We start from the raw sequence: 8,632 nt of genomic DNA, 5'->3' as shown, positions 1-8,632 counted from the left end.
GTGTTGTTGTTAAGTGACATTGAGTTGGTTACAACTGATAACGACCCTGTATAGGGCTCTGGTAGTGTAGTGGTTGCGAATCGGGCTGCGAATCTTAAGTTCAGCAGTTCGAAACTACCAGCTCTTCCACGGGAGAAAGATGAGGCTTTCTACTACCGTCAAGATTTACAGCCTTGGAAACCCTGTACAGGGTCGCTATGGGTCGGAATCGACTCGACGGCACTTAACAACAACAACATAGGGTTTCTGAGGAGTAGCTGGTGGGTTTGAACTGTTGACCTTGTTAAAGTGGTGGTGATTGTGTGCCACCAAGTCGGTTCCAACTAATAGAGACCCTGTATAGGGTTTCCGAGGCTGTAAATATTTATGGGTGCAGAAAATCTCATCTTTTCCACAAGGAGCAGCCTGGATTCTAACTATTGAGCTTGATTTAAACTACTGACCTCGATTCCTACTTGAAAAGACCCCAGATGTGTCAGAGTAAAACTTCTCCATAGGGTTTTCAATAGCTGCTTTTCAGAAGTAGATGCCTGTGGATGTGTTCCCACCTGTAACCTTTTGTTATCAGCAGAACACTTAAAGATATGCACCACCCAGGGATTCCCCAGAACGGACAGTGGCTCCCTAAAAGGTAAGATCTCTACACTAAAGCATGTTGCTATTTCGGAGGCGTCTTTCCAAGGTTTTAATGAATTAGCTGATGCAGTCTAGCATTGCTTCCCAAACATATACATTCCAGGCACCTCTAGCTTAGTATATTGGGCGAGGTCTGGGAGTCCAATTTTTTTCTTAAGTGTCCCCAGAGGATTCTTTTCGTCAGACGAGACTTGAAAACATTGATTCCTTCTACAAAGTCCTGAACGAAAACCCTTGAAATAGGGAATTCCCCTTCTCGCCTGTTGGGTGTGTCATGGTTACAAGACTGAGTTTTTTACTTTAAAAAAAAAAAAAAAAAGCAACTCTGAAAACTGAATAATTTTATTTGTACATTATTCACTGAAAGAGTTCCCTAGCGGGAAAACTTCCGGTTCCGAACTAAATAGAGGATGACGAGGGACCGGAATTGGCAGGTCTGCAGCTGTCACTAGCCCGGGACCTCGTGGGTCTGACTGATCCCGTCTGGGCCGCGCCTTCACAGGCACAGCTCTGTAGGGGGCATAGTCGAGGCTAGTCTATTCCAGCCCCGTTTGGCTGGCCGTAGAAAGGTACTTTGGAGTTGGGGTGGTCTGGGGAGTGGCTTTCAAGCACCACCCTTGCAAGTGGCAACCACTCCAGAGAGGCGCGGGAAGGGGGCGTGGAAGAGACATCCGTATATTTATTTTGGTTTGAGAGCTGGGGGCTAGTGCAGCTCCCAGATACTAGAGGGGCTGCCTCTGGTCCTGGAGCAGTTTGGTTCTTCCGAAAGGGCAAAGAACCCAGCGTCCGTGGCTGTCCAGGTGGGGGCAGCCGTGATGCGGTAGCTGAACGCACACAAATGTTTGAAAGTGGGGTGCGCAGGATCAGAGTCATTCAGGAATAATAGGGGCGCAGTGCTAAATCCAACCTAGGGTGATGGGAGAGCAGTGTCAGGCTCAGCCTCGGATGATGAGGCAGCAGGCTCAAACTCATTCCGGGGTGATGCGGGCGCAGTGCCAGAACCAAACTAGGGTAAGGGGGCGTAGGTTTATGTTTAGTCTGGCTTGATGAGGACTGAGGTTCAAGTTCTGCCTGGGTTGATGTAGACTGGTTAAGCACAGATTGTGGGAATGCGGGCTCAGGGTCAAGTTCTGCTTTAGCTGTTGCGGGCGCAGGGCCTGGCTCAAATCCAGCTATGATGCGTGTGCGGATAGGGATCTTGCATCCCGTAGCCCAGAACATTGCATGGGAGTCTCGCGCCGCCGACTGTGCACTCTGGCGCTGTTCCCGGGCGCGGCAGTGAGCGGCGCTCAGCGCCCGCTTACCCAGCTAGAGCCGAGCTCCGGCAGCAGGAGGAGCCCGGCTCAGCTACCGCCTTCTCCGGCCGCAGGCTCCACCTCTCCCTCTGCCTCCCTCCCGCCCGGCCGCCCAATCCGTAGCTCTCGACCCCGCGGAGCCGGGCCGCTTGTGTGGCCGGCGGAGGCTGAGCGCGACCCTAGTGAGCCGCGGCGCCCGCCGACCGAGACAAGCGCGACTCCTGGGACCCCGCTCTACCCCGCGCTGCCGCCTTATCCCCCATTGTCACGGGTACGCTCCGGCCTGCGCACAGCGGCCGCGATTCTCCTCCTCTTCCTCTCGGAGGGAAAGGAGCAGAGAAAGCCGAGCGGCAGCTCCGGGAGAAAGCGAGCTGAGGCCGCTGCCCGAGAGGCTCAGGGCTAGAGGAGGAGGAGGCAGAGGCGGAGGGAAGTGCGCGTCACTCTCGGGAGGAGAGTGTTTCACCTCCAGGCAGAGGCTGCTAGTTGCGTAAAAGCTGTAGCGGCGGTGGACGCTGAAGCTCTGGGGGCTCCCTAGCCATGGAGCTGGGATCCGGACCGGGGGACGCCAGGAGCTCGGCACTGTCTCTTTGGACCTCTGTGTAGGCACCTGAGTTGACCGACGCTGAGCGGGGGAGGGGAAGGTAAGAAGTGAGGGGTTACCGGCCACCCGCCCCGCCTCCCTCACGCTCAAAGGGGTACTGCAAAGGCACGGGGCGCAGCCTGGGGATAATGGTCTCTCACCTTCCAGGCTCCCGGCGCCCTGGCCCGCTCTGGCGTTGGGCATTTCTGCAGAAATGGAAAACATCCTCCCGCCCCCAGCAGCACCTCCCGCTCCCGCGCGCCTCCTTTCCGGGACTCTCCTCTTGGGATTAGTAGTAAGAATAAGTAGTAACCGGACTCCCCCGGAGTAAATCCTAGGCATAAGAGTCCTTGGAAACCGCTTCTTGAGTTCTTTGTCTCTCTCTCTCTGTTTTTTCCCTTACATTTATGAGGAAGGGAACAATGGACCTTTGAAAGTCGGTGTGAACAGCCTTAAACTTTCGAGGTGGGAGAATAAGCCCCACAGGAAGCAGACTCCAGTGAACAAGCTGATGGAATGTGCTTTGCGGAGTCTTGGCCTGATTGCGCGCGTGTACTTTGGGGTGATCTTTGTCTCTTTACTATTCCCATGGCTTGGAGGGTCTCCCCACCCCCACTCGCCTCCTGTTAGTTAAGGTAAGGCTTTAAAATCGCGTGCAGTTTTCTTTAAAACTGAAGAATAGCCTTATCACGGGACTCAACCCCAGCGGTTCCGCTGCACAGTTGAGGGGTCCTGATAAAGAAGGGTCCTGCACTGTGAAAAGCTCAAAGTGCTTCAGTTAATGCTAGTTACTTTGCCCTTAGCAATAAAACCGAGGCCTTGGCTTCCCAGGCTGCTGGTTGTTATGTGTCACCTGACTTCGCCATGGGGGCGGAAACCACTCACTTAATTCTCCTCTTAAGGTTAGGAAAACAGACTGTCTCCTTTCATCAGCATTTGGGGTTAAGGATAGAGTGCCTAATAATTTTAAGAACTGCCTTGAGTTCACTCCCCTTGCTTTTGCTTGATAATGTGAGGCGATACTGAACAAATTGCACGTGCTTGGGTGTGCATATGTCCTTTTTGAGTCTTAATATTGTTGTGTGCTGTCTAGTCGGTCCTACCAACCCTGCATATGGTTTCCGAGAGTGGCTGGTGGATTTGAACTGCCGACCTTGTGGTTACCAGTCCAGTGCTTATCCTACAGCACCACACTAGGACTCTCAGTACAGGGAAAATATAGAGTGGGGAAGGTGAGGTGGTTTCATGGGAGCTGAGGGTGGTGTGAATCCCCAGGGCAGCTACCCTTCCTTACCTGTTAGAAATGGCTCTGTGTTAAAGAGAAACACCTTTAAAACAGCTGTATGGTTCTTTGGTTGGCTAGACTTTAGCTGTTAATGTTTGCTTGACCATGGAAGGGAGCTTGCCACTTTCAAAACTGGTCTGTACATCATACACATGTTATATATCTTTGGCTCCCTTTTCACAGTTTGTGAGTTTCTTCTGGGTTTGCATTACTGGGCAAGGCAGAAGAATGTGTAGTCGGGGATTCCTCTGCTTAGTAAACAAGGTGCTTAACTCTTGGCACTGAAATCCATTCACTTTCTGTATACCTCACCCAGAGGATGTGTGGAACTTGAAGTCTACCTTCAGCCTTTGAGTTCAGAAATCTGATGGATGAGTTTACAGGCTCAGAAATTAAGGTTAGCTGTGTTCTGCTTCATTAGTGTTTGGATGAGTGGAAAAACCTAGGACTGGCTACATTTGCATGTGGACAGGAAAGTGGTGGTGGTAGTTTGCTGTGTAGGGTTTTCGAGGCTGTAAATCTTTATGGGAGCAGAACACCTCATCTTTCTCTCATGGAACAGCTGGTAGTTTGGAATGGCTGGTAGTTTCGAACTGCTGACCTTGAGGTTAGCAGCCCGACTCATAACCACTATGCTACCAGAGGTCCTTGGGCAGGAAAGTTGTTGTTAAGTGCCGTTGATTCAATTACAACCCATAATGACCCTGTATAGGGTTTCCAAGGAGCATCTGGTGAGCTTGAACCACGAACTTTGCAGTTCAAATGACTTTGCAGTCTGACGCATTAGTCCACAGTGCCACACCAGAACTCCTGCACTGGGAAGTAGAATCTGCAGAATTTCACATGGTGTTTGTGTCTGTTTCCTTTATCACAGTTAATTAAGTTAAGTTTCCTGTAACACAAACTTTTCAAAAGTCTCATATTTCACAACAGGAAACCATAACAGGGCAATACCAAACAACTCGTTCATGTCCTCATAGCCGGAAACAAGTCTGTTCACAGCAGCTACCTTGAAAAGAGAGAGATGAAAATGAAAAGCAAGAGAGTAATGCACTTTTATGGACAATTTTTGAAATTGAAAGGCTACTACTTACTAGTTACGTGCCTCTGAGTAAGTTTCTAAAATTGTGAAAGATAAACCACGTTTCAGAAAGAGGAAACATAATAATCATTACTGTCAAATTCACTTTTATGTTTTTATAGGATTTTGTATGTAAATGTGTGCAGTGTAAAGTACTCTAAAATATTTGAGTATTGCTGCATCCACCCAGCCACTATTTTGTTGTGTGCCTTCGAGTCAGTTTTGACTCATAGTGACCCTGTATAGGGTTTTTGAGGGCGGTTGTTGGGTGACTGGTGGGTTTGAACTGCTGACCTTATGGTTACCAATCTAGTGCTTATCCACAGCAGGGCTCATTCATTCAACCAAAAATTATTAATTTTCTATTGTGTGCCAGGCCCCTTGGAAGCCATCTCAACACCCATTTTGTGGAATGTTGTTGGTGGAAGGAAGAGTTAGGATGGAATTGTTGCAATCGGAGAGGCCACAGATCTCTGTGTGGTGGTTTCCATCTCTAAAGATGATGTTGTTAAGTGACATTGAGTCGGTTCCAACTCATAGGGACCCTGTGTGTAGGGTTTCCGAGGAGTGGCTGGTGGGTTTAAACTGCTGACTTGGTGGCTAGCAATCCAGTGCTTATCCTACAGGAGTAAGACACAGACTCGACTGTTGAGGAATTCTGTCTAGCCAGGGAGACAAGGACGCTAACAATTAGAAGACCCAATAAGTATTTGGGAGAATGATGTTTGGGGAACTCAGAGTAACACCTGAGTTAGGAGGAAGGGGATGCTTTTTTTGAAAAAGAAAATGTATTAGATCAGACAAAATAGTAAGTCTTGAAAACTGGTGCCATGTACCACTTTGAAACATGAAGAATGTAGGGTTTGAAGGCAGATTGGGATGCTCAGATTGGGATTAACTTGAGCGTGTCCCCTCATCTCTCTCCCATTGTTTCTTCCTCTGTTAAATAAATTGAAAAGTAATTTCTGGTGACATTATTGAGGATTAAATTATATTAAATTTGCTATATATATATTTTAATATAAATATATAAATTTGCTATATATATATATATATATGGATATATATATATATAGCAAATTTAATATAATTTAATCCTCAATATGTATACTGTATACTTGCACATATATATAGCAAATTTAATATAATTTAATCCTCAATATGTATACTGTATACTTGCACTGTTTGTTATCAAAGATGCTTTCAAAGTATGTTTCGCTGAAGCTAGAGTTACCACACAAATCAGGTTGATTGAACACATCTCAGCCACAGATAGCTATTTCTTTGTCTGTTTCCAGAGTGTTCTGAATCCCGTCTTGAGTTTTAAGACTTTAGACTATTGTTCTATGCATTTTTTACTTGTTCAGGCTTCTTCCCATCCCAGCCACCGGAGACCTTTCCATTTCCTTTGGGTTGTGAGATACTTAGAAGAATGAATTGTCTAATATTGTAGTACTTCAATCGAGAGGGACCTGTCTGGGTTTGTAGAATAACTTCCCTGCTTCCCAAGTCTAGTGACCCCTTCTGCTTTCCTCCCACCTAACAAAATGAAAACAAGAAAAAAGAAAAGCTGTTTGTTGCCTTTGGTATGTGCTGTTGAGTGGATTCTGACTCATAGTGACTCTGTGACCCTGTACAGAGTTTACAGGGAGCAACTAGTGGGTTTGAACTGCTGACTGTGCAGTTCAGACTGACCTTGTGGGCCAGTGCATATCCTACTGCGCCACACCAGGACTCCATCAGCATGTTTGAGACCATAAAAATCACCCTCAGTAGTTTCCTCCATTTGTAGAGAGATGCAGTTTTCTACTGTTAAAGATAGGTTATTCTGTCAGCAGCAGCTGCTGGCTAGGTGAAACTTGAATCTGTAAGCAATACTTGTTTGAATTCTTCATTCATAAAAGACTTAAAGCTCATCTGACATTTAAAAAAATTGCCTTTAATAGAAATCCAGACTCAGATATTTTAAACTATCGAGTTAAATTGTAACTTTTTTCATGACTTTCTTTTAGCATGGGACCGAAAAGGAGTCTTGGTGTGATGCTGTAGACTAAATGTGTCAGACTACAAAGATGTTGGAACTGCAAGGTCGGTGGCTCAAGCTCACCAGCTGCTCCTTGGAAACTCTATACAGGGTCACTATGGGTCGGAATCAACTCAGTGGCACTTAACAACAATAACAACAGTATGAAAACAATCTCCTGGTGTGGTGCTGTGGAATAAGCACTGGACTGCTAACTACAAAGTTGGTGGTTCAAACCCACCACTGCTCCTTGGAAATCTTATACAGGGTAGTTATGAGTCAGAACTGACTTGATGGCACTTAATAACAATACTATGAAAAAATGAAGTTGAGACCTAGAGAGGCTAACTAATCAGATAAGGTCACATAGTAAGTTAATGGCTGAGAACCCCTTTGTTTCTATTTTCCAATTAGCACTTTTCACTCTTAGTATAATCTAATTTGTTTGTGTTTGGCTTTGTTAGTAATTTAGTGGTTTTAATGGTCACATCATTTGTATTTGGATCTGGAAGCCCATTGACTCAAGTTTTTAGCAGTCTCTGAATTGTCTTTTTTATTTCATTGTACTACTTCCTTATAATTTGGCACACATAATGGAGTGATAGTACTTGTAATAATCTCTCTCAAAGAAGGAACTAAGTGTAAAAATAATGTCAGCTTGCATTTTCCACAGTGTACAAATTTAACATACTGTATAAATGTGCATTTTTGAAAAGAAGCAAGTTCCTGGAAATGTTTTTCAGATTAGTGTTGTTAAATCATGAGTTAAAAGCATATGTAAAAGTAATAGGTTTGAGTCTTTTGTTTTCCCTGGCCTTGTTTAGTGAAGCCTTTCTGGTCATTTCTCAAGAACTGTATTCAGCAACTATTTGATTGCATTTCCCTGTATGTGCAAGGCTGGTTTCTATGAATGAGACGAAGATGAAAAAGGCATAGGATATTTATTAAAGAGTCTTTTTTTCTTTCTTTTCTTTTTTTTTAAGTGAAAGTGTCTAGGAAAAAAAATGCTGTCCACCCCAAAATGTGTCCTTTGTTTTTTTTAGACTGATTGGCTTTGAAATGCCTATTATTAGAGAAACCTTGTGACCAGCAGATTTGTAACAAGACATTTGTTTTCATTATTACATGTTGAAGACCGATAAACCCTTAATCTATGTGGTATCAAGGCGTCACTTTAGTTTGGATAATGAATACTAACCAGGCAGCATTGGATGAAAATTTCATATCATGAAAAGTTTGGCTAAGCTAGGTTATGGTTGTGCTAGTTTAAATGCAAGAGACCTTCAAAAAGTTCATGGAAAAATTCCATTATCATTTAATTCCAATTTTTCTACAATTCAGCTTTTTGGCACTCCCTTTGTGTAATAAAAAATGGTGTATGCAGTATTTGGAAATGTGAGTGGAGCATTGTTGCAGATTAAGATAATTCATATTGAACCACTGAGAGAGGAATGATCCTTATTACCTGTAAGTGTGACGTAATTCTCTGAGGCCATATGGATCCACCATGAACGACAACAAGGTGTCCTGCTCAGGTTACTTAGTCTCTCTTAAGTGTGAAGTTGTTATTGATTTGGGGGCTCTTAGCTAATTGACTATATTCCACCTGAATTTAGAGATCATCTGAAGAACACATTTGATACATTAAACATTAAAGACCGAAGACCAGAAGAGTTGTGGGATGACATCAAGAACATCATACATGAAGAAAGAAAAAAGTCATTGAGAAGAC

The 8,632-nt window shown here is 44.9% G+C and overlaps 1 protein-coding gene across 1 annotated transcript in view; it reads left to right on the top strand.

Annotated features, from left to right (window-relative positions):
• The first annotated feature begins 2,058 nt into the window (after nt 1-2,058).
• The window catches only part of TMEM2 (transmembrane protein 2), a 129,197-nt gene continuing 122,623 nt past the window's right edge, over nt 2,059-8,632 (top strand). The window contains exon 1 of the mRNA XM_006834916.1: nt 2,059-2,572. The gene's annotated coding sequence lies outside the window, so the exon portion shown is untranslated. The remainder of the gene's footprint in view (nt 2,573-8,632) is intronic.

This window comes from Chrysochloris asiatica, unplaced genomic scaffold (genome assembly GCF_000296735.1).
Source record: "Chrysochloris asiatica unplaced genomic scaffold, ChrAsi1.0 scaffold00014, whole genome shotgun sequence".
NCBI lineage: Eukaryota > Metazoa > Chordata > Mammalia > Afrosoricida > Chrysochloridae > Chrysochloris > Chrysochloris asiatica.
The sequence above is the reverse complement of the archived record's forward strand: the minus strand, read 5'-3'. Positions and strand labels throughout refer to the sequence as shown.